The sequence below is a fragment of the Staurois parvus genome, unplaced genomic scaffold (assembly GCF_062004578.1).
Source record: "Staurois parvus isolate SC_StPar_1 unplaced genomic scaffold, SC_StPar_1.0 ptg000080l, whole genome shotgun sequence".
NCBI classification, from domain to species: domain Eukaryota; kingdom Metazoa; phylum Chordata; class Amphibia; order Anura; family Ranidae; genus Staurois; species Staurois parvus.
Genome location: NW_028317876.1, coordinates 7,873,253 through 7,899,389, shown reverse-complemented (window position 1 = coordinate 7,899,389; position 26,137 = coordinate 7,873,253). Strand labels below are relative to the sequence as shown.

Here is a 26,137-nt window from a genome sequence, read left to right as displayed (position 1 = left end):
ACTGGTATCCTAGCTCAGCAGCTAATATGCAGGGAGTCTAAGTGACTGCAATTAAATTGTGAGCACACTCTAAGGGCTAGTTCACACTAGATGCAGTTCAGTGTGTTTTTTTTCTGCATCAAAAATGCACGCACAGTGTTTTCCATGTATTCCAATGGCCCGAGTTCACACTAGTGCAGTCAGTTTCTGGTGCAGAAAAAAAGTAGAACATGCTGCATTTTTTTCTGTACAGAACCATACTGGAACATGTCAGACTGCACTGGAACTGCGTGTGGTGTGAACTGTAAGCAAAAACATATCTGGAATGCATCTTGAGTGTGTTTTTGTAGTGTGAACTGGCCCTAATAGTAAATCTACAGAGTTCTATATTTAAATAACTATTGCAAAAAAATATTGTAGTCTGGTAGATGTATGTGGCTAATACATGTAGTAATCATGTTCAGAATATGAGTTCTTTTGTGTTTCATGTGCTTCTGTTTCTACTGTATATTTTTGTACATTTACATACAGACTAACCTGTCCTGAGACAGAGGGTCTCATTCACACCAGAGTGTTCTGTTGTAATGCATGTAAATTATGGTATGTGGTAACATGCATTGCGTTAAGGCAGCCCATTCATTTGGATGGGTTAACTAGGACACAACAAAAGACCTAAAATTGTGTCTACAAGATGTTTGAATCCCAGCACACTGCAACACACAGCAGTGCACTACTGAATATTGTAGAGGTGCCTTGGGGTCCATTCAAAATGAATGGCACTGCAGTACACCAATGCACAATTGTGTGAGCATGTCCCAAGAAGGGCTGTGAAAATTAAAAAACAGGAATTATATGAATGTTGTCATAACATGTATTAACCACAAACCGTTAATAGACAGTGGATCTTTAATACAATAACATACATATACAAAATATGTTAAAAGTGAGATAAAAAATAAAGTTAAACTTTGTTAAAATAACTTTCTATACTATGATTTTGCGCATCCCTGTAACCCTGTAGCAGTACTTCGGACATAGGTCAATCGGGAAGTAGTTAAAAAAACAAATTGGTTTATACTTGCCTGCTCTGTGCAGTGGAATTGCACAGAGCGGCTCTGAACTTCCTCTTCTCGGGTCCTGAGCCGGCGCTCCTGGCTCTTACCCTCCGCTGTGCGCCCCCATAGAAAGCTGCTCTTTTTAGGGGGCACTCGTTTGGGCTTGCTCCCGAACCTTGCTGTCTGTGTCATCATCATCCCTTGTCACTGCCTTTGATTGCCAATGGCTCCCGCTGCCTCAGCAAACCCTGTGAGACCAGGAAGTGAGAGGAGAAAAGAGCAAGAAAAGGACACAGCGCCGGATTAAGCCTGGGTCCACATATGTGCGGTATATCGCATGTGATTCGCACAGGGATCGCACCGCATTCCTGTGCAAATCACATGCGATTTGTGTGCGGTGCGATTGGAGCCATACATTTTGTATGGCACCACACCAAAAACGTAAAGGACCCTTTTTTGGGTCAGCACTAGAATCAGATCGCATAGTTATTCACACCTATGTGATCCAATTCTGCACATCGCACTGCGTTTTGCAGACTGATGTCGGGGTGTTGTTAACATACACACCCGCAGCAGTTCACATGCACGGGGTGTGATTCTGATGCAGTGCGGAATTCTCACTGAAAACGTTGCAAATTCCACACCGCATCAGTGTGAAACCAGGGCTAAACAAGGGCTCTGGTAAGTAAAAAGGGGGTGAAGGAGGATACTGATGCCTAAACATTTTTTACCTTAATGTCCGCAATGCATTAAGGTACAAAATGTGTAATGTTAATAAGCACTTTAAATTTTTTTTCATAAGGGTAAAGTTCTTCTTTCATTTGCAAATGACTGCACATATGACTGGGATGTGGCAGAGATATTAGTTGCCTGTGAATCTGACTGCCTGTTAGGCCTCTTTCACCCGGGGTATTGCCATGCATGCCCAGTTCAGGGCTGTGTTTTGCTGCATGGGAATGCACAGCAGTTGCATGTATCCCCTTGCTGACAGTCCCATTGTTGTCTCTTGGGATGCAGTGGCTACACAGACTCAGTCGCTGTTTCCTATATAATATCTGTGTGGTTGCATGGGCCAGAATACACCCTGGGTGAATTTGGGGACATGCACCCACACAGATGTCATATTGAGACACAGCGGCTGTGCCCATGCAGCCACTAGGTCCCAATAGGCACGGACGGGACTACCCCCAGGGAAATGCATGAAACACCAGTTCATCTTCGTACAGGTAAACACGGCCCTGCACAGGGCAAGCATGTCATCACCCCATGTGAACGAGGCCCTAGCAGAAAACTAAAAGCTGTACATGCATCATGGGGGACATTTCTAAGACGGGCCATAGATGGGCCATTTATCGGCCCCAATAATGGCGTGAATATCGGCTGATTTTTTTGTGTGGACGTAAAATCGGCCGATAAATGATCCGTCTATGACCTGCATAAGGCAGTGTTCACTTACAATTGTTGTAGTGCAGCAGTGCAAAAAACCCATACTGAGGACTTTTTCGTTTTATTTATTGGCACAAATGACATACAAGCAGCTATATGTAGTACACTTGTATACACAAATGCATGAACAGGACCTTAAAGATATGGGCCCAGGTGGACGTGTTTCAGCCAGTAGCCCATTGTGCCCTTGAGATAAGAGTAGCAGTTTAGCCATTTTATTAAAGTATACATGGTATGTGAAATGGAAAAATTGCTTTTGCTAATAGGATCATTTAATAACATTCAGGCACATACTGTGACTAGTATTCGAAGGCTAGGATCACGCCTAGCATATTGCAAACGTGTTTTTTTTTGCTCATTTTTGAGCTACACGCATAGGGCAGCCAATACATTTGAAAGGACTGCCCCACACATGACAACTGTACCAAATAAGCTCCTGCACCTCTTTGGGCATTGAGCTTTGCATGTTTTGGCATTCACAGAACACACAGATGTGAATTTAGTTTTATTTATTTCAGGTACTTATATAGTGCCGTCAATTTACGCAGTGCTTTACATATTTATTGCACATTCACATCAGTCCCTAACCCTCAAGGGGTGTACAATCTAAGGTTTTAAGGCTGGTTCACACCTGAATCGTACAGGAATGGGGTCCGTGCTCCTGTGCGATTTTCAGCCCATTCTTTTGAAATGGCTGAAACTGCACCAGATCTCAAGGTACCACAGTATCAGGTTGCAGTGCAGTTTTAGAAGTAGTGCATGTACTACATTTGGTGAAAATCTGTGTTTGGAGTGTGTTTAGGAATACATTGACAACCCCAGCAGATCACACACCCAGTGTGCTTTAAATGCAGTGTAGGAGTTGCACACAGAATGCAGGTTTCCTGCATCTTGTTCTGGTGTAAATGAGCCATTACTGTCATTTCCAAAAAGATTTTATTTAGCAAATAAAAGCCAAACTTTTTTTTTTTGCAAAACACTATAGATAAAACTTTTTTTTTTCTTAACGCAGCATTATAAACATTCATAAAAAAATTACAATTTTAAGAAGAATGAGTTTATACTATAGGCAGAATGGCAGTTATCTAGGCATCGTCTGTGGACTTCAAGTTTGTAAGAAATGTATGTACTAGTGGCTGTAAAGTCCCTGTGCAGATTGATATCATCTGTAGAGAGCAGAAGAAGAAATGTGAGGATTTCAGACTCCTGAGAAATATGAGACCAGGTTTCCGGTTATGGTTTTGGAATCCCAGAGTGGTAACGCAGTAAGGAAATTACTATTATTATTATTACAGGGCTAGACAGAAAATATAAAAGTAAGGGATAATACTAGTTTTTATTGGCATTGAATAACTATATTTTCAGTGGAATGTGCATTGCTAAGATGCTTAAATAATTTACTACATTGTCAGCTTCCACTATTTAAACCACATCTGTCAGATGGGCAAGTGTTTCTGAAAATGTATACCTTGTACATGTTTACCCCTTTCATTGTACTGAATACTCCTGAGGATATGATAAGCCATCATGGGTAAAACTGCACAAGAGACACATTTTAGTCCTCTAATTATATAAATTAACATGTTTGCGTCTAATCTTGTAGTATGCTGATAAATAGTAACTATATTGGTTTTAGGTCCAATTTTTTAAAAACTTTTTACACTGATATTTATACAGTCAAATGATTTTCTATATATAAGCAGTGGGCACAATTCACTAAGCGGTATTTTATCACATCCGAGTATGTGGTAGGATACCGCACAGCATTTAAAAAAAAAAAAAAGTTTGAATTCACTAAAAAACGCTACTAATACCGCATGAGTTATTTTATCAAGCCATGAGATACTTTAGTAGTGAAAACCATGCGTTCCCCACTGACAGCTGAAGGTAAAAGAGAGAATTGCCGGCAATTAAAAAATAATTTTAAAAACGGCGCAGCCCGGCAGGTCAGGAAGGGGGGGGGGGGAACGAGCGCTCCCCCCCCCTTCTGAACCATACCAGGCCACATGCCCTCGACATGGGGGGGGTTATTTGGGGCAAGGGGGCTCCCCCCCCAAAGCACCTTGCCCCCATGTTGATGGGGACAAGGGCCTCTGCTCCACAACACTAGCCGGTGGTTGTAGGGGGTCTGCGGCGGGGGGCTTATCGGAATCTGGAAGCCCCCTTTAACAAGGGGGCCCCCAAATCCCGTCCCCATGTGAATGAGTATGGGGTACATGGTACAAAAAAAAATAAACTGTAGTGTGAAACAAGACAGGTGACAGGCTTTGACAAGTCCTTTATTAAAAGATGGAAAATACTAAAGGGGGCTTCCAGATTCTTGCTAAAGGGGGCTTCCAAATTCCGATAAGCCCCCCACCCACAGACCCCCACAGCCCAGGGTTGTGGGGAAGAGGCCCTTGTCCCCATCAACATGCGGACAACATGCCCCAAAGCACCCCCCCGTGGCCTGGTATGGTTCGGGGGGGGGGCTCTCGCTCGTCCCCTCCCCCTTTCCTGACCTGTCGGGCTGCATGCTCGGATAAGGGTCTGGTATGGATTTTGGGAGGGACCCTCACCATTTTTTAAAAGATTTTGGCGTGAGGGTTTCTCTGACAGTCCAAACCAGACCCGAAGAGCTTGGTATGGGTGATGGGGGGACACCATGTTGTTTTTTTAATTTCTGGCAATTTTTTTTTTTTTTTTGCATTCAGCTGCCAATGGGGAACCCCACTGACAGCTGATGACTCATAGGTTGTTAGGGACTTGGCGGCCAACCATTCCTTAACAACCCATGAAAATACTGATGGATAACAGTACATACCGCAAGCCTGGACCACTACTTAATTACCACATGCATTTCATTATTTATTTACTTATGTGAATTTACTTTAAGGTCTTTTTATGTGGTATTTACAGAGGGTTTTTGCTATTTTCGGTAAATACTACATACTAGCAATAGTAAATTGACATTTTCAGTATCGCATGCGATATGTGATCACTTGACTGACTTAACTCATGCGGTAATCTTTAGTAAATTGTGTCCGATGTCTTTCTATATGTAGCCATGACTGAAACCATTAAATACATTAGTTTCATTTCCACTTGTGGTTGATATTTTGCATTTTTACCATCCCTCAACCACTCCTTTAGCTGAAGAGGCAGTGAGCAGGGGTGTACACATGCCATAGCCTCTGTTATACCCCCTGTCGTGCTTGGTGGACACTACCACCAACTGAACATGACCCTTCAAATCCCTCTTCAGAAAGCAAAGGAAGTGTAATTGAGGCCCAAGGGTATGCATACGGTTTTGGAGGGCAATATTTTCAATATGAGAAGACATATACTGTAAGATACACAGGGACATGGCCTCCACCTAGCAGAAATTTCAGTGAATGTTAAAAGTATAAGTGTGCATTTCAGTGTTTAGATAGTGGCGGTGGGATTAAGCAGAGATGATTTTTCTAAGAACCTACCCCTGGCTTGCCAGTGAGCCTGGGGAGGATTGAGCGAGTATGAAGCTTTATTTTTTATATGAATCTGCAAAGAATGTTAAGAGTAATAATAGCATTATTTTACTGAAAGAGCAGTCTATGCTTGGAGCAGACGTCCAGCGTAGGCAATTATTTACTGTTAAATTAAAACTTGGGATAAACATAGGTTTATCCTTTAGGAAAAAATGTAAAAAAAAAACTTAGAAAAACTTTGTTTTTACATAAACATTTAATGCTTGACAAAGGATTCCTAGTGCACTATGGGCTATCCAAAGGGACAGCACAGCCATAGCTGTCTGTCTTAAAGTGTACTATGACTGAAAACTTAAATGGAACGGTCCAGTAATGGAGCAGTCACTCCACTGACTTATTCAACTGTGTGTAAATTTGAGCTTGAGCTATTGAGCTCTCTAAACAAGAAAGGAAAATATGTAAAAGGAGCTTCTTCCGCTGACTGGATCACATACTAAGTTAAATTCATGTGCAATATTTCATATTTACATTAATTTCTAAATGAATTTTTTTTGTCCTGATCATATTGATATGAAGAAATGCATTAGGCTCCTGAATGCTGTTGTGGCTGCTAACAGTGGTGTCAGCCCTGCACAGTTGTGCAGACTCTCAAATAATCCCACTATTCTCATCTCTGCTGCATAGACACACGTTATTCTGTAGTCCAAGATATAAAACTAAATAGGATAATTATACTCGGCAATAACACAGTATGCAGTGTGCGTCAAATAGTTTAGAATTTTTGACATGGTCAGCAGGTATTTTTTGCACATTAGTATACTTAAAAATAAACAAAAGGAAGCAAGAGACGTTCATTGTTAAGGTTTACATATCCCCAACTCTGTTCAGCGTTCTGCTATATCAATCATACCATGTTGTATTTTTTGGGTCTCCAAAGACTCTATTATTCTTCCTTGTGGCTCTTTGACAGGTTAGCAGTCTGTCTGAATAAGGTCCCAAATTGTCCATTAGATCATTAAAGAGGTTTAGAGTCAGAAATTGGAAAACCTTTTACATTCCCCTTATGCTGATTGGTGGAGGTCTGCTCTCTACGGCCTCCATCGGGTAGTATTTAACAGCTCTTAGACTGCCATCATTCTGTGATGCTTGGCTTTGTTCCGTGCTATGCAGACCAGTCACGCAAACCAATTACTTTTCAATGAGTTTTCAAGGCTGGGCTGTGCCAAATAAAGCTGAGCAGCTCTCCTGCTTGCAGCGCTATTAGTACAGATGGGGGTTCTGCCCGAAAGTAAGGAACATAAATAGTTATGCAGTTTAGTAATGTTTTGTTAAGTTAAAAGTAAAGTTTGGTAAGTTGTAGTTGACACACAAAAAACTATTTGGTTAGTGCAGCTCTTAGTAGAACTAATGATAGATGTCACCCTTACAACTCAGAATAAAGTTGGCCATAATCGCTGTAATAGCGATGGCTACTGCTGTGACGTCCAACTTCCATGGGGATCCCAAAGTTATGACACATACATATTTGCACTGATCCAAGCTGGACAAATGTAAAAATACCTAAACTGCAGCTTTTAAGGGCAGCACAGTGGCTAAATGGTTAGCACTTTTGCCTGGCAGTACTATGGTCATTGGTTCGAATCCCAACCATGGCACCACCTTCCTGGAGTTTGTATGTTCTCCCTGTGCCTGTGTTGGTTTCCTCTGGATACTCCTGGATTTCCTCCCACACTCCAAAGACATGCTGGTAGGTTAATTGGCTCCTGTCTAATTTGTCCCTAGTATGTGTATGTATGAATGAGTTAGGGACCTTAGATTGTAAACCCTTTGAGGGTTAGGGACTGATGTGAATGTACAATATATATGTGTAAAGCGCTGCGTAAATAGACGGCGCTCTATAAGTACCTGAAATAAATAAAATAAAATAAAGTGATTGTAAAGGAGTTTTTTTAAAATAAGAAACCTATAATTACTCTTCTCGAGTCCTATGTTGGCACGCCTAGCTCCTCCTCTCTGTCCAGTGCCTCCATAGGAAGCTGCTTCCCATGGGGGCACTTGTGCACAGGGGCGGACTGACCAATCGAGCACTCGGGCACTACCCGAGGACCCGGGGTCGGTAGGGGGCCCCATAAAATGCCCCTGGTACCTTTTTTATAGGCGTTTGTGGGTGTGTTTTAAGTGTGGGCAAGGACACAGGGGCCCCATGATCCCCAATTGCCTGGGGGCCCCATGAGTTGTCAGTCCGGCCCTGCTTGTGCATGCTCACTCCCGAGCCCCTCCGTTGTGTCTATTGACACAGATTTAACCCAGCCCCCTGTTCCTTTGTCCACTGGCTTCGATTGACAGCAGTAGGGGCCAATGGCTCCTGGTGTCCCAGCAAAGCAAATGAGACACGGAAGTGATGGAAGAGAAGAGCTGCAGACGTGCACAGCAGTGGATCGAATGAGGGCTCAGGTAAGTATGAGAAGGGTGAGGGGCCAAAACAGATCCCTAACAATTTTTTACCTTAATGCAAGGAATGTTTTAAGGTAAAAAATGTTTAGACTTTTAGAACCACTTTAAGATTTACTAGATTGTTGTGATTGGGTTCAGATTTGCAGAAAAATGTACCAAGCTGCAGAACTGATATTCTGTATTTCTTCTGCGGTCTCTGGGGACCTATTAATCATCCATGACTGCCAAAGGTTATCCTTTGAATAGGGACAGTTTAGGTTACGATACCTGATCTCATTTATGTTATCCTTGGCAGTGTTTGACAATGTTATGTACATTACTTCTCTATTCAGAGAAAAATGTACTTTCTTTTATATAACACTCCTTGCAGTCCCTTCCCCCAAAGCTCACACTTCACCTGCTGGAATCATCACTTCCTGACACTTGCGTAACTATAATTTGTTACCTTGTCAGTTAATTTGTTCTTGGATAATTGTCACTTGCAGGAAGAAAGCGCATTTTGTATCGGGTTGCCATTGTCATTTTTTGGGGTTTTTTCCCCCAGACAAAACCTATATTCTTTATAACCGAAGTCCATACTGGTTTGGTGTAATTGTATAGTGGGTAAAACAGAATTCCAGGCAAACACCTAAGTACACAGCTGAAATACACATAGGTGATCTGGCTTATCTGGTGAAGGATTTATAACTCTGTCTATCCACTCTTGTGATTTATTGTCAGACAGTACAGCTAGAAGGGTGACACTACCCTGTCTGAGATGGGAAATACAGTGGCATCACCTCCCCACCCACAGCCTGATGATTGGGCAATGGAGGAACAACAACAAATTGATATAGACACCAGCTTGGCTCTGTCCTCCTGTCAACATGTTCTGGTCTCCACATGTGCATGCAGCAAAGCCTGATTAGCTCCATGTGCTGCCCTTTCCTTTACAAGTCTTGAGGCATATATTTTTAAAAGAACACCTGATTGTGCATTATTTTTCAGTCCTGATCTAAGCAACCTTGTCACCTCAGCTCGGAAAAATGAAAAAAAAAAAAAAAATCTGCCTGGGAAGTTTTAATACTTGCTTGTGCTGCAGATCACACCTGTATTCACAAGATACAAGATCTAGCATTTCCAGGTGTGTTGGGTTCTGCCCACGCACCACAACCATCATGGGTCAGCAGGCAGTGTTTGATGATAAAGTGTCTTGGGCCCCTTTCTGCCAAGTAGATCTGCCTGATTAGCAGGGAATTTGTCCACTGATCCCCGCTGAGATGACGGATCCACACTTGGACATGGACACAGCTGCCAGTTCTCTATGGGGTGGTCAGGTGTAAAGAGACCACCTGTTCATTTATATTCAACTATCATCCAATCCCCCATCTGTCTTTGCTTAGCGGATCAGGTGCATGTGGGTGTTAACAGACACGTTTACATCCTGTCAATCACAGCCAGTGAGCCAATGAGAAGACAGAGGGGGTGGTGTGTGATTTGCAGCTCTGTGTGGAAATGGACAAGCAGAGCTGCGGCTCAGGAGCGAGCATGCTCTGATGCCCCTATAGCTAGCTGCTTCCTATGGGGGCACCCGACAGGAAGGAAGAGCTAGGAACGCCAGCCGGAAACCCGAAAAGAGGAGGATCTTGGCTTATCTGTGCACAGAGCCAGTAAGTATAACATGTTTAACAAAAGAAACCCCCAAAAAACCTTTAGTATGGCTTTAAGCCATCAGTATCTTATAATATATAGAGAAGGACGGCATTGCAGGTAGCAGGGCAGGTGAGTATGGAAAGACTTCTCCGTCAGCGTGCTTTTTGTTTTATGACAAGCCCTGGTCTCCATTTTATTACCTCAGTTGACCAGAATATTTTTGCTAAAATACACCTTTTACCTGCAGCTTGCAGAGTTTGGAAAACATCCCCATACCGTACATTTTTGTGGACTGAAACAATAAAAAGATGGTGAGACTGATTTTGTATATCTCTGGATAGTTCTGCAAATGTTTATCAAAACAACATTTTCAATAAAATGACTAAGATCATCATTCCTACTAAATCTGAAGCATGAGGCTCTGCTCTCACCTACGCCAGTGCACCAGCGTGCCTTCATTATTTGCACATTTAGGTGCACGCAATAAATGCACAAAAGACTTTGCCTGTACCAATTTGACAATTGCATCACACTTATACACATGAAAATGTTATGTGGTGCGATTTAGTGCAAATGGCATCATCGATTGAATGGCACCACAACTCACCTGCCAGAACGTAGCATGTTTTCTTGTGCTATGCAGTGTGAACAGGGCTTAACCCTTTGAGGACCAAGGGACGTTTTTGTCCCATGTTTTTAATTGCGTGTATCATCTGATTAAGAACTTAAAACTCTTTTTCTTTTTTTTTTTGGTTTGAGTCAAAATATTAGTTCTTATCAACAAACAACAAATGGATCTAGCTTTTTGCCAATTATTTCATGAAATGGCTTAGTTACAGCAACTGAAATGTACGAACTTTAAAAACAAAAAAATTGGCGTTCCAAAATCTTACGGTCCTCAAAGGGTTAACACTTTATTGAGCTAATAAAGAAGAAATATTTGTACATTTTAAATTGTGACTTTTTGCAAAGTGGTAAAAAATAGCAATACTGTATGCTAAGATTCTTTATTTGATAGTTTTCCTTTACTTTATATTCTAAAACGTTGTTTTTTTCCCCACATTTGTTCTTTTCTTTCTTTTATATAGTAAATAAAAGTACAGATATGTGATTATATTATTTTTTGTAGTAGGCGCCTGTAAAGCAATTGCACCAGTGATCAGGAGATCGCTGATGCCATGCAGGTCTCCTGCAGACTGTCAGTGTATCTGCTTGCTCATACGTCCCGTATGGGCAAGCTGATACTTCTGATAGGAAGACACAGTGAACTACCACAGTGTCGTAACGCCATGGTAGTTCATTGAGAACTACAAGCAGACAGCTGCTAAAGCTGTAGGGACTTGTAGTCCATTCATTCACAGAACACTGTGAATGAATGACGCGGCCGTGTGGGCGGTGAACTTATCCTTTAAATACCACCAGAACAAAGCCCTGTCTCAAAAACTGATGTAACTTTGAACCCAAGTTTTATATGATGGCATAATTGACCATCAAAATATCACAGCACTGAATACTGAAAAATTACTTGGACAGGCAGGGGGTGTAACATGTCATTCCTGAAGTGGTCAGTCTTCACAACAAATGTTTTTATATTGTTTTGGAATAGAGAAGAGTTAGTGCAGGTTTTTTTGCCCTCTGTAAAGAGGAAATTTCCCCAAATTTCTTGTCAGGCCAGGAATTGATAGTAAATTCATTGAACAGGGACACAGACAAAATGAGGATAGTAAAATCATGGCTCAGCTGCCTGTTTTTACTGCCTCCCATCTAAAAGAGCACTTAGCAAGAGGTGTTTTCTTTCATTACAAGGGGAGAATAGTGTGCTTACCCAATTTGTGCGTCTTCCCTGATTTACAAGGATGAATGCAAAAATTATCTGTAGCTCAACATGAATTTTGAGCGATACTTACACATGGGATATTTAGAGCCCTTGTGTGGGCCCAGTTTAACTTTGCAAAAAAAAAAAGTCTGTAGAGTGAAAACTGGTTGATTTCCTGTATTGAAGCAGTGTTCAACATTAAGGGGCCCATTCAAGCCCTTGCAGTGTGCTGCGTTGCAGGAATCATTTTGAGTATCATCCCAATACACCTCTACTGCACATTTGTTGCAGTACACCACAATGCAGAGTAAGACTTGGCTATCCATGGTGGTGTGCTTTGTGGGAAAAATTTGGGCACATCTGGTTTTTGGACTGTTCTGATGTCTTGGCAGCCCATTCATTTGAATAGACAGTCCTACTGCAACACATGGAAAAATGCATGTTATGCAATGTCCCAACATAGGTCTGAATGAACCCTAAAATAGCTGTATATTGTTGCTGGTCAATCACACTTGAGTTTTTCTAGCATTACAATACTCATGAAAGCCTTGGTATCACAGCTTGCCTATGCCAACGCATTGGTGGTCTTACTGGAGGAAATATGTACAGTATGCTTCTGGGACCCAGACGCTGGACCAATGTAACTCTGTAAAAATATCCGTACCTGGAATCCTTTTTAAAAATGTATGTTAACCCAAAGTCTATTTTCCATCATGCCTCACTGTATACAGTTTTCTAAAGCGATCTGTTGCAATGTTTCAAACATCGGAGATGCTGTCATTAACATTTCTTCCTGGAGGCTGACAATACTAAGCCTCTGCCTTGGATTTAGCAGCAGCATTGTCATCCTGTTATATGAGCTTCTTCAGTTGGTTGTTGGGCTTCTGATCTGGTAGACCTGATGGGTTACCCAATAGTCAATTGAAGGACTGATCCTAGTAGCAGCACGTTGTTTTTTAGTCCAATTTTTTTTTTCACTCCCTGTAACGGCAATGGTCCCTCTTCAAATCAAATCTTTTCACAATTTATTTTAGGCATTATGTATAACTGTTTTGTCATTACTGAAATACTAAGAGGCAAATGTTATGCTTGTCTGGATCTAATTGCATATAATATCATCAGAGCCCACATTAATATTGAAACATTCAATACTCCAAGGAGGGGGCCCCAAAAAGTGCCTGCACACACTTTGGTTCTCGTATAACCTGCTCCTCTGTGCCCAAGGAGCCTTTGAAACTGGGCACCCTCAATACATTTTAGGGAATTTACATTTTAAAAAAGAACTTTGCCTGCGCCCATTTTAATCTAATTTTACTTAAAGGAGAAGTATGACCAAAGCTTTTTTGACCATGCTTATTCTTGGGATCGGAGGAGTGCACTTAGTTCTGCACTCCTGTGTCTCAAATTCAGCCAACAGCGGGCTTAAGTCCACTGTCAGCTGACGTCACAGAGCTGGTCCAGGCTCTGCAGGGATCCCAACAATGTCAGTGTCTGTAAAGATGCCTGACTGGCAGCTGGCTCAGCCTCTCAGCCCTCTGCTGAGAGCCTGAGCCAGCTGCTCCTGCCCCCTCCACAGCCTGGTGCTGCAGAGAGCGCTGGAGGGGCAGAGCAGAGAGCTGGTGATTGACCGTCACCAGCTCTCTGCTCACTGAAGACTGAGTGATCATGAAGTCTTTGTTTAGTTTTTGGTGTAGAGCCAGCATGGGACATCTAGATGAGTATGTTTGTTTTTTTGTTTTGTTTTTTTTTTTTTTGTTTAATCCCATACTTCTCTTTTAATACTAGGTTGTCCTCAATTTACATTTTTTAGTCCAGCATTTCCTTGCTGTGATCCATGGTTCGCTGCCACATGCTTTTGTCCCTCATTGCAATCTCCTTTTCTGACATCATTGGGAACCAGCGGTCTCTTCTGAATCCTGGCCGCCGATGAAAGCCAATGGTTCCTGGGACATGTTACGTGAATATAGAGAAACATTTGTGGACCTTGCAGAAGCCCAAATTGTTCTCAAGGGAATACTGTACTAACTGGGTTGTATGTTCCTAGTCCGTTGTTACTGTTTAATTGTGATCACTCCACTATCAGTAATGTGTTCAAAGTGCCCAATTTGTCTTTTGCTGCAAATTCAGATTAAAACAAGTCACTTATCAGGAGGATTGTGCCCAAACGTTTGACAGCTATAATATTTCCTTGACCAGCTTTGGCTACTTTTGACCACATGATGACCCAACATTGCTGCTCTCTGTACTTAGTGTAGCAGTAGTGGGCATAGTGATTGTGGAGTCAGTGACACCAGAATCACCGGCAAGCGGCCATAACTGTTTTTTGGGGTTTCGTTTTTTTTTATCCTGTACATCAGACGTTATCACACAACATTCCAGCTATTTTATCATCCAAAGAAAAAGCATTTGCTAACCGCTCATTGAATAACAAGTGATTGCTTACATTTTGTTTGCTGGATTTTTTTTTTTTTTTAACTTGAAAAGCCCACAGCAGAGTGATTAATTCCTTTTTTAGTGAGGGTGACTTTGCATTGTGCAGCACAACTGAACTTGAGGACAAGTCATAATAGATTGCTTTCAGGTCAGTGAGGAAATTTTTGCAGAACTATTCAGTAACCTAAATACAATTCGCATTCGTTGGTAACAAAAGCACCAATCTAGTTAGCATCAGCACGGTGTGTTCGAGCAGCGGGTTTCCCATGTGTCTGTATGGCTGTGTGCTGGATGCAGGCAAGTCCGGAATGTTCTCAGACAACTGTTAATGTGACTATATCTGCGCATAATCACGCACTGACACTGTTCCAAGCCAGAATGCTTTGTTTTCTTTGTTCCTGTCTTGGATAATTGTGAAAGACATACAAGAGAAGGCTTATGTAAAATACATAGCTGAGTTTGATTAAAATGGCCGTGGTCTATGGTGCAGCATTACTTTTTTTAGTTTTCTATAAGTTTCTTTAATTTTCTATATAGACATACATTTTACTGTATACGAGGGGCGAATGAAAAGTTCGCAGCCTACCCATGAAACATTTGTCGTAGCCCAATTTTATTTTTGCTACTCATAGTACATATCTTTGCAAGGTTCCATGCCACATTTCTCACAAATAGCTTGTTCTTTGTTTCAGTTATTGAAGACTAAAGCACAGAAGGTCATCATTGTCTGAAAGATGGAGAAAAGGAGCAAACGTGCGGTTATCCAATACCTGCTGTCTGTCACGTTTGTTTTCAACAGGCAACATTCTCGGGACCCACCGACTTGACACCTTGTGCATGTCCAGCACTACTGCTAAATTGTGTCCAACACGTTCCTGGGATATGTCTACTTTCTCTACGATGAAACGTTCTGTCACATGCCTGTCTGCCATTACGAGATCCTGGATTGCTGTGATGTTTTCCTCCGTACAGGCAGTTGCTGGCCTTCCACTGTGAGGGACATCCTGGACAGAGGGGTTCCCCCTCTTGAATTCCGCCACCCACTTTTAACGGTGGAATAGGAAGGGGCATCCTCCCCTAATGTTTCCATCATGTCCTATGGCTGTCCTGTCCACTCATTCCCTTGTTCAGCAGGTATTGGATAACCGCACGTATGCTCACTTTCTCCATTTTTCAAACAATGATGACCTTCTGCGCTTCAGTCTTCAATAACTGAAACAAAGAAAAAGCTATTTGTGAGAATTTGGTATGGAACCTTGCAAAGATATGTACTATGAGTAGCAAAAATAAAACTGGGCTAAGACAAATGCTTCATGGGTAGGCTGAGAACTTTTCAAACTCGTAAAATCACTACAGTGTGTCTTAAAAATTGACTGGACAAAATTCTGTATGTCCCATTTGTATCCAAAAGATTTGTCTGTGATTTCTTCTATCTTAAAGCACAACTAATCTCTCAGTCAACATTAAAGTGGAACTTTAAACTCTGTCAACATTGACTATTTTTAATTCTTATGTTTATAGGATTTGTACATAAATATAGAAAAGTATATCATATTTACTTGTTTTAAACTGTCTTTTACATTTCTTTAGTTGCTTCCTAGTTTCCATGCCTAGGCAAATGATGTCATTCATCTCAGGAGTCTTCATGAGGGGAGGAGGGGTTTTCTCAGCTAAGCAAATTCTCCTGTCTGTATGCCTGAGATAAGGGCATATGGATTCCAGGAAGTAAATGCTACATGAATCACATGCCCTTACTCAACATGGCTACGGCCAGAAATGCCAGGTGTTTTTCAAAATGATTTCTCAGCAAAATAAAGCATGGAGACATGGATGGAGGGGCCAATTTGGATATGAAAAACAAATTAAATAGCATTTTGGTTTTGTGGTGCTCAGAGACAGTGTACAGTAGTTCCGCTTTAACTATTTTTAATGCTTATGCAGCTACCATTAGTAAATCGATAGGTATATTATGTTTACTGGTTTTAAAGACTAAGTTTACTTTTGGTAGAAAAAAATAATCATAAATACACATTGTTTTGAAGGTTAAAAAAAGTTTTTTGTTTTTTTTAACACAGGAACCTTCAAAGCATTGCACCTGCAATCAGTGGTTTTCAGTTGCAATGTCAGGCTCCTGCAGAAATCTCCTACAGCTCTCTGCCCATACCTCTGTATGGGCAGACCATTACTGAACTGCAGGAAGTGCCAATGGACTACAAGAGCACTGATCTCCATGGTGACAGACAGGACATTCACAAATCGGCGCCCACTCAGCTGTGCCAATTTTAAAGGTGACAGTGTGTGCTGTCACAGGGGAAAGGGCTCTGGGGGTGAGGGGGCTTTTTTACATTTCTTCAGTTGATTTCTGGTCTAGGCCAAAATGATGTCATACATCATGAACAATTTTTATATTTCATCTGGGGAAGGAAAGGAGGGTCTTTCGCCTCTAAACACACCCTCCTGCCTTCATGCCTGAGCTGAGGGCAGATAGACTCCAAGAAGTAGATACTACATGAATGAATCATAGCCCTTTAATCAAATTAACTGTGGCTGGAAACTCTAAGGGAGTGGTTTTCAACATGATTTCTCATCAAAATTACATGGAGCCATGGATGGGCGAGTTTGCTTTGATTATTAAACATGAATTAAATAGGGATTTCAGTTTGTGGTGCTTAGATGCCGTTTAGTTCCACTTTAAAGTAGTATTAACCACTTCCTGCTTGCCGTTGTATGTAGACGGCTGGATGGTGGCAGTGCAGGGGCGGGTGGCCGTTTATAAATGGCCTCCCCGCCCCCTGCTTGTGTGCGCTCCCTGGGAGCGAGCAGCACTGCGATCCAGTAACCGCTGTGCCCTCCGGACACAGTGAAACACCGATCTTTGTACGGGACCTCTGTGCGAGGTCCTGATTCTGTGATCACTGATTGGCAAATCAGTGATCACATGAGTAGTAAGCAAGATGTCACTTTTGACATCATTGCTTGCTACGTGTGAAATCTGTGAATGATCACAGAGATCACATGGTACTAACTATGTTAGTTTTCTTCTTTAGGGTTTCTTTCTTCTATTTTCATCTGGTGACCTGGCCAGTAAGTCTGTTGTTTTTCAAAAGAACAAGTTCTCCTGCAGATGTCTCAGTTACAGGGATGAGACAAACCATTTAATGTTGGCAGAGGTGCTTAAAACATAAATTGTAAAATGAGATTCTGATAACAGGACTTACATGCTTTCATTTTTCAATTTTTCTCCTCTTCTTTGCTTGCTTCTCTGTCTCCCAGCTAAGCCGAACGACGTTAGGTATGTGGATGCCCCCTGTTCTTGCCAGGATCTATGGAGTATCAGCTGAGTCTTTACTTTGTGCATGCTCCTATAAGAACTACATGCAACCATTCCCAACGCTGCACATATAGGCAGAACAAGAGACATAGAACCAAAGCCACAGCCCTCCTCCACATCGGTGTTTGCCAGGGGTTCCGGAGTCAGCGTGGCTTTGGTTCTCTTTCTCTCATGCGGCACTGGGAGCAGCTGTGCATGTGCTTGTAGTTCAGAGTGGGAACATGCATGAAATAGAGACTTGAGCAGGACTGTATAGTTTCCCCCATACACAGGGCACCAATGTATAGTATCTGAGGTTGGGCAGTGCAACCAGGGAAAGGTATGACAAGCGAGCACAGGGGGGGAAAAAAAACAGCAACAGCAAGTAAATTCTGCTATCAACATCTCATTTTACAAAAAAAGGCTTTTAATATCACTTTAAAGCTGCACTTCACTCTCTCCAGCAACATTGACTAATTTAATCCTCATGCTGCTGGCCCTGATCAATTGATAGAAAAGTATATCATGTTTACTTGTTTTGAAGGGTTTTTTTTAACATTTCTCCAGTTACTTCCTGGTTTCCAGCTTTCGGAAAATGATATCATACGTGTCATACATATCAGGAGTGGAGTGGATGGGGTTTTCTTAGCTAAGCACACCCTGAGCTAAGGGTAGATGGATTCCAGAAAGTAAATGCTACATGAATCATCTGCCTTTACTCAAGATGGCCACGGCCAGAAATGCTAGGGGGGGGGTTCAAAAAGATTTCTCAGCAAAATAAAACCTGGAGATATGAATGTACAGTCATGGCCGAAATTGTTGGCACCCTTGATATTTCTCCAGGAAATCATGTATTTCTCACGAAACGTATTGCATTAACACATGTTTTGCTATACACATGTTTATTCCCTTTGTGTGTATTGGGACAAAACAAAAAAAGGGAGGAAAGAAAGCAAATTCGACATAATGTCACACAAACCTCCAAAAATGGGCTGGACAAAAGTATTGGCACCCTTTCACAACTGCGGATAAATAAGAATGTTACAAGCATGTGATGCTCCTGTAAACTCACCTGGGGCAAGTAACAGGTGTGGGCAATATAGAAATCACACCTGAAAGCAGATAAAAAGGAGAGACGTTCACTTAACCTTTGCATTGTGTGTCTGTCTGTGCCACACTAAGCATGGACAACAGAAAGAGGAGACGAGAACTGTCTGAGGACCTGAGAACCAAAATTGTGGCAAAATATCAACAATCTCAAGGTTACAAGTCCATCTCCAGAGAACTAGATTTGCCTTTGTCCACAGTGCGCAACATTATCAAGAAGTTTGCAACCCATGGCACTGTAGCTAATCTCCCTGGTCGTGGACGGATGAGGAAAATTGATGAAAGATTGCAACGCAGAATAGTCCGGATGGTGGATAAGCAGCCCCAAACATGTTCCAAAGACATTCAAGCTGTCCTGCAGGCTCAGGGAGCATCAGTGTCAGCGCGAACTATCCGTCGACATTTAAATGAAATGAAACGCTATGGCAGGAGACCCAGGAGGACCCCACTGCTGACACAGAGACATAAAAAAGCAAGACTACAGTTTGCCAAAATGTACTTGAGTAAGCCAAAAGCCTTCTGGGAAAACGTCTTGTGGACAGATGAGACCAAGATAGAGCTTTTCGGTAAAGCACATCATTCTACTGTTTACCGAAAACGGAATGAGGCCTACAAAGAACAAAACACAGTACCTACGGTAAAATATGGTGGAGGTTCAATGATGTTTTGGGGTTGTTTTGCTGCCTCTGGCACTGGGTGCCTTGACTGTGTGCAAGGCATCATGAAATCTGAGGATTACCAAAGGATTTTGGGTCGCACTGTAGGGCCCAGTGTCAGAAAGCTGGGTTTGCGTCCAAGATCCTGGGTCTTCCAGCAGGACAATGACCCCAAACATACGTCAAAAAGCACTCAGAAATGGATGGCAAAGAAGCGCTGGAGAGTTCTGAAGTGGCCAGCAATGAGCCCAGATCTAAATCCCATTGAACACCTGTGGAGAGATCTTAAAATTGCTGTTGGGAAAAGGTGTCCTTCCAATAAGAGAGACCTGGAGCTGTTTGCAAAGGAAGAGTGGTCCAAAATTCCGGGTGAGAGGTGTCAGAAGCTTATTGATGGTTATAGGAAGCGACTGATTTCAGTTATGTTTTCCAAAGGGTGTGCAACCAAATATTAAGTTAAGGGTGCCAATACTTTTGTCCAGCCCATTTTTGGGGTTTTGTGTGACATTATGTCATATTTGCTTTTCTGCCTCTGTTTTATATTTGTTCCAATACATACAAAGGGAATAAACATGTGTATAGCAAAACATGTGTTAATGCAATACCTTTTTTGTGTGAAATACTTGATTTTCAGGAAAAATATCAAGGGTGCCAACAATTTCGGCCATGACTGTATTTGGTAGATGGATGAGTTTGCTTTGAATATTAAAAATAAATTAAATGGCATTTTTGGTTTGTGGTGCTCAGATGCAATGAGGTTCCACTTTAAGATTCACAATCTGTAGAGCCCAATGGTCATAGATTTTTCAACACCCAAATCCTAATCTTACCATACACTGTACTATCAGATTGTACACTCTGTATTGGATCTACTAACAACTATGCAATACAAGGGCCCGTGTGTTTGGATAGAAATGGATTGGATTGTACAGGGTTCTTCTCACGTTATGTCGGCTTTACCGAATGTAATGCAAAAGTGGGCATAACTTTTTTTTTTTTTTTTTTTTTAAGCTCATACGTACAATTGTGGTAAATGTAAATGAGATTGTACAGAAATTGGAGAATCAAATTGTATTGCGTATGGCAAACCTTAATATATTGTTCTTTCATTTCCGTATGTGGCAGAGCAGATCATTGCACAGAACAGTGTGGATTCTCTCAGCTCTCTTTTGTCTTCTCATTTGATTGACAGCTGCAATTATAGCAAACAGCTGATTAAAGAGCAAGAGACTAGGAGGATTAGAGTGAGGATAGAGTTATCCTATTACACGCCGGGTTCCTGGCAAAGAATGAAAATAAATTCTACAGAGAACTTCCTGTGAAGGATTGATGGCGTCACTTCCCCCGCAAACAGTCTCCTAAACATGATTTTTAAATAATATAAAATATGGATGTGCTGCCTTGTATTACACAAGGCATTCTTTAGCATTTAGCAGTGTCTGTCCCTTTAAGGCTAGGGACGTCCTGTCTGCTAACTTGGGAGGAAGTGACCTCATCTCTTCAGACTGAAGAAATTCTACAATGCAAGTACATGTGGGATGCTGTTCCCTCTTCATATATGGGCTTGATTAGACCCCCAAAGTCTGTAAGTACCCCTCCTATGTACTGTGGAATGTTATGCACATAGCTAGGAAGTTAGATATGTACTTATGTTTGTTTATTCTGTTTGTATTTCAGTTTTACCGCATTTATTCACATTCATCCGCACATTTATTCATTCATTCTCATTATGATCACATGTTATCAGTAAAAGATCATCGGTTATCAATCATCGACTCTTTACTGTGTGGACATCAAAGGTTATACTGCCTGTAATCCTCTGTAACCCTTTCATAACTGCAGAGAAGGCAGGACAATGGATATTGCAAATGGTAACCCCGATGTACAAGTTTGCATGCACAGTTTTTACCTTGCAGTTCCAAAGCATTTGCGTTTAAAAGTAGAAAATAGGTACTTTAATTCTTTAAATAATTGGATGGTAATGAGCACCCACAAGCTCCAACCGCTTGTGTAATTGTATCCAGAAATGTGTATGTTGGAAAATGTCACAACAGACATCCCCTTTTCTCCATAGAAATAGCATCATTATCCACAGTGGTGGGACTAGGTGTGTATTGGCCAGGTCAGGTAGTAATGTGACTGTCGGTCCCAGTGTGTCAAATGAGGAGGGCAGATTTTTGCTACATTTTAGTTCTGAGAGATCAGGCTATATATGTCAACCAGATCTCAGTTATAATAAGTATAGATACCCCTTGTAACACAATGGTTCATGTATGTGCAGCTGTACTTTTTAAAACGCAGAGTGGTGCTCGGTCTGGTGATAATTTTACTTTATAATTGCTAACGCGTATTTGTACCTTGTGCCAAGCTGCAGTGTCAATTGCGGAGTATCTGTGAGTAATCTTCTGGCAGGAGTCCTCCTTTTTTTCCAAATGAATTCAGGAGGTGACAACATAGTTTGCACTCTGAGTCAGACTGCAGAGATGACTATAGAGTCTCCAGAATGTATCATATCATAGATCTGCAGAATATAGCATATCAGAGATCCGCAGACTGTAGCATAACCTACAGCTTCAGGATATAGTGCAAGTCTGAAGGCTGTAAAATATCATAGGCCTGCAGCGTGAACAGAAAAATAGTATTTATTGACTGACTAGAACTCCCAGGATGCTACTCATCAGATGCAGTGGCTACACTATATCCTAGAACAGAAAACTATGACTTTCAAAGGGCCCAGATTGTGAGAAAATAATCTGGCCATGGACTTCGCATTCAAGATGTCATACCAATCTGTGTTTATGTACAAATAGTGCAGTTCTGTAGAGATTTGGACATACAAACACTGGGAAACCATAAGGCCCCATTCACATTATTGCATAGCGGGAACCAACGCTCCCTCTATGTAATTTTGACAATGCGATTTTCAGTCATTTTTGTGTGTGTCGGTTAGGACCAGCCTATTCATTTGAATGGGCTACTGTATGCGCATTTGTTGCTTAGAAAGAAGCTCCTGCTCTTTTTCGGACAACAAGCTTTACGCAATTTTTTTAATCGCTGCAGGATTGCATTGCGTTTCGGGAGCTATTAAAGGATAATGGCACCCAAATGCATGCCACGCGTTGTGCTTTTATTGCCATGTGATTTGGAATTGCACTGATTCTGCCCACGATTCCAAATCTCAAAGTGTGAATGTAGGCTAAAACACAGCTTTTCAGAATCCATAGTATAATTCTAGATCATGAAGTGATTGAGCAACAGTTTCTAGTGTACCTTCACCCTTCACAATTATACACTATATTGCCCAAAGTATTAGGACGCCTGCCTTTTACACGCACATGAACTTTAATGACATCCCAGTCAGTCATCTGAGTCCGTAGGGTTCAATATTAAGTTGGCCCACCCTTTGCAGCTATAACAGCTTCACCTCTTCTGGGAAGGCTGCCCACAAGGTTTAGGAGTGTGTCTATGGGAATGTTTGACCATTCTTCCAGAAGCGCATTTTTAACGCCAGGCACTGATGCCGATGAGAAGGCCTGGCTTGCAGTCTCTGCTCTAATTCATCCAAAAGGTGTTCTATTGGGTTGAGATCAGAACTCTGTGCAGGCCAGTCAAGTTCCTCCTCCTCAAACTCGCTCATCCATGTCCTTATGGACCTTGCTTTGTGCACTGGTGCGCAGTCATGTTGGAACAGGAAGGGGCCATCCCCAAATTGTTCCCACAAAGTTGGGAACATGAAATTGTCCAAAATGTCTTGGTATGCTGATGCCTTAGAGTTCCCTTTGCTGGAACTAAGGGGCCAAGTCCAACCCCTGAAAAACAACCTAACACCATAATCCACCCTCCACCAAACTTTTCACTTGGAACAATGCAGTCAGGCAAGTACTGTTCTCCTGGCAACCGCCAAACCCAGATGCATCCATCATATCACCAGACAGAGAAGCGTGATTCATCACTCCAGAGAACACGTCTCCATTGCTCTAGAGTCCAGTGGCGGCCTATCATGGTACTGCACTTGAATTCACTGAGCTCCTGAGAGAGACCCATTCTTTCACAAATGTTTGTAGAAGTAGTCTGCATGCCTAGCTGCTTGATTGTATACACCTGTGGCCATGGAGGTGATTGGAACACCTGAATCCAATGAGTTGGAGGGGTGTCCCGATACTTTTGGCAATATAGTGTATCATACAGAAGAAAGTGTAATTGTAAGAATAGGTTACATGCTAATCGATAAATGATCAGCATTTACATTGATTTTGGTTGGAGGACCCCTGCATGGACTAAATATTGGCAGATTAAGGATGAAGGGCTTATTCACAGCATACACCATCCCATACAGTATGAAGAGCCATTTTATGTTTTTGTACTAGCATGTAGCTCTGGTTAAGTACCTATCCATTCACTTATATAAGATCCCATGCTTGTACAAAAAGTTCTACTTGAGGGTATTCTACAGTCTCTTGCACAGGGTACTGATGTTTGAGCATCAGCATTTTCTGGATGTAATTTCAGACATTTGTTTTGCATGTATTCATGTGTATTTATGCACATATTCGCATTCATGTGTACAACACACTCCTATGCAAATCCATTAATATTTATGCTTGTGTGCACATATCAATGCAAAATACTGACCAGGAATGCAGATTTTTCTTTCTTTTTTTTCCCCAAAATACACAGCTCTTGTTTACATGCCTGTGTGTACAGGCACATTGTAAACAATGGGCTGCATTTAAGATCAGTAAAAAAAAAAGCTGTACTGAGCTTTTTAAAGCTGCAGTGTGCAAGAGGCCTAATAGTGCAAACTTACTTCAAAGGCATAGGTTTGTGCTCTGTTATTCACTTGTATTCTTTCTCTCAGAGCGCCAGTGTCAAGCCGCAAGGCCCCAGGAAGACCTGTCATCAGTCTGACAGTGCAGATAAGTGACACTCTGTCCAGGGTGCTGAAGTATGGCAAGACTGTTGGCTAAGAAAAACTTTAGTTTAATTCATGTAATCCATGACAGCTTAGTTTTTATATCTATTTTTGGGTGTCTTATCAGCAAGAAATATTACCATCATAGAGCACTTCTGCAGTGACAAGGACAGTATACAATACGAAAATTAAAATCCCAGGGCTTTAAAGTATAGCCGAAGGCCAAACCTTTTTTATACAGTACTGTATGTGGATAGGATTGTGAAATTTAGAACCACCATCAGGTTTTTATTGTGCTGTGTCCCTTTTTGGAAGATTCCCTCTCTCTAATTTTTCTGATTACCAATGTCCCTGGTAATGAAATTGAGGATAACTCCAAAACTTTGAGTTGCTACCAGAACAGAATTATAGAAAATCTTTCTATGAGGACACTTATCACCCTAAGAGAGGATTTCCCTTTCATTGAAAAGAGATCCTCCTCTGGCTTCATGGGAAGTGAAGGGAAATCTCCCTCCCCTGTGTGAGACACAGATGCCAAATTAAAAAAAAAAATTACTGCAATTTTAACCCTCCCAAAATCTGTCTAAATTGAGAAAAATAAGTTTTGGTTTTTCCCACCGGCCTTTACCCATGCTGTAAGTCTCACTGGCTCGCACAGCCGGTGATAACTAGATAATCGCTGGTTGTGTGACAGCCTGTCATTGCACTGTATGTCGCTAGATTCCAGATGGATTCCTGGCGCTGGGATTCACAGCGTGGCTGATCACCTGTGTAAATGGTGCCTTAGGCTGTACTACTAGAGCAATTCGAGGGTGAGGGTTCAGATCATTACAAATACCTCTTGTGACTTTTTATAAACTACTCAGAAGTAAATTATTGGATTTAGAAAAGGAGTGACTTATTGCACAATCACTGCATTATATCCATGTATATATACAGTAGGGTTGCCACCTGGCTGGTATTTTGCAGTCGTCGCTAGTTTAAATAGAATTATTTGCCTAAATGACCACGCGTATTTTTTTGCCACAAAAGGCAGAAGCCTTAAATTACAGACATAAAAGAATGTTCAGACTGGGAAATATTTGTAGATTATTAAGCCTTTCCCGATGCCTCTTCCCCAGAAGCCTGAGAGGAAGAAACAATTAATACAACATTTTATATTTTAAAACCTTTATTAGTATTGCAGCTATGAGTTTTAACACCTGCATTTTGTATTGACTGAAACCTATATTTTGACTACATTTCTGTATTTTTACAATCATCACATAAAAAGCATATACAGTATCCATAAGTGCTTGCCTAAAGTAATCATTTTTTAAAGTACCTGCCATCCATTGGGCAAGAAGGCATAAAGTGTCAGCATAAGGGACCACTGTACTTTTGTGTTCAGTTTGAGAAAATCTGCAAAGCTAAATGTCATTAAACAATAGGAATAGCTTCCAATAGAGCACTTATATCTCTTTCAAGAGGAAACCTGGCTACAAACAAAATAATTCTCTGACTAGATAGAGCAACTTTTTAAGGATTTATAGGTAACTGATTTAATACCTAATTTATTGGTTGAATCTGGTTATATATTACAGCTGTGTGCAGAGAAATAGTGAATGTGGTGTTGTATGTCTAAATATAACCACCCTTCAATGAATATTTTATTACACTGTTATTCTTGCCTCAAATTGCTTGTGGTTTATTATGAAGGGTTTAATTAATACAAGTGTTTACAGCATCATCATTTTACTCATCTTCTGACTGTAGAGATGCTTTATTCATAAAGTTTATTATGGATATATTATTGGATGCATCAACAGGAAAGCGTTAAAAGTAAGGCGTATGATTTACAGTGCACCTTTGTTCACTTGCTAGCTAAGTAATTGCAGGCAAACAGGAACAG

At 41.4% G+C, this 26,137-nt stretch overlaps 1 protein-coding gene and 1 long non-coding RNA gene across 2 annotated transcripts in view; both read left to right on the top strand.

Annotated features, from left to right (window-relative positions):
* Positions 1–26,137, top strand: part of STOX2 (storkhead box 2) — a 139,284-nt gene that overhangs the window by 21,171 nt on the left and 91,976 nt on the right. The window lies entirely within an intron of this gene.
* Positions 20,761–21,102, top strand: LOC149469196 (uncharacterized). Its single transcript, XR_016311637.1, has 2 exons — positions 20,761–20,919; positions 21,012–21,102. It is a non-coding gene; the product is annotated as an uncharacterized LOC149469196 (long non-coding RNA).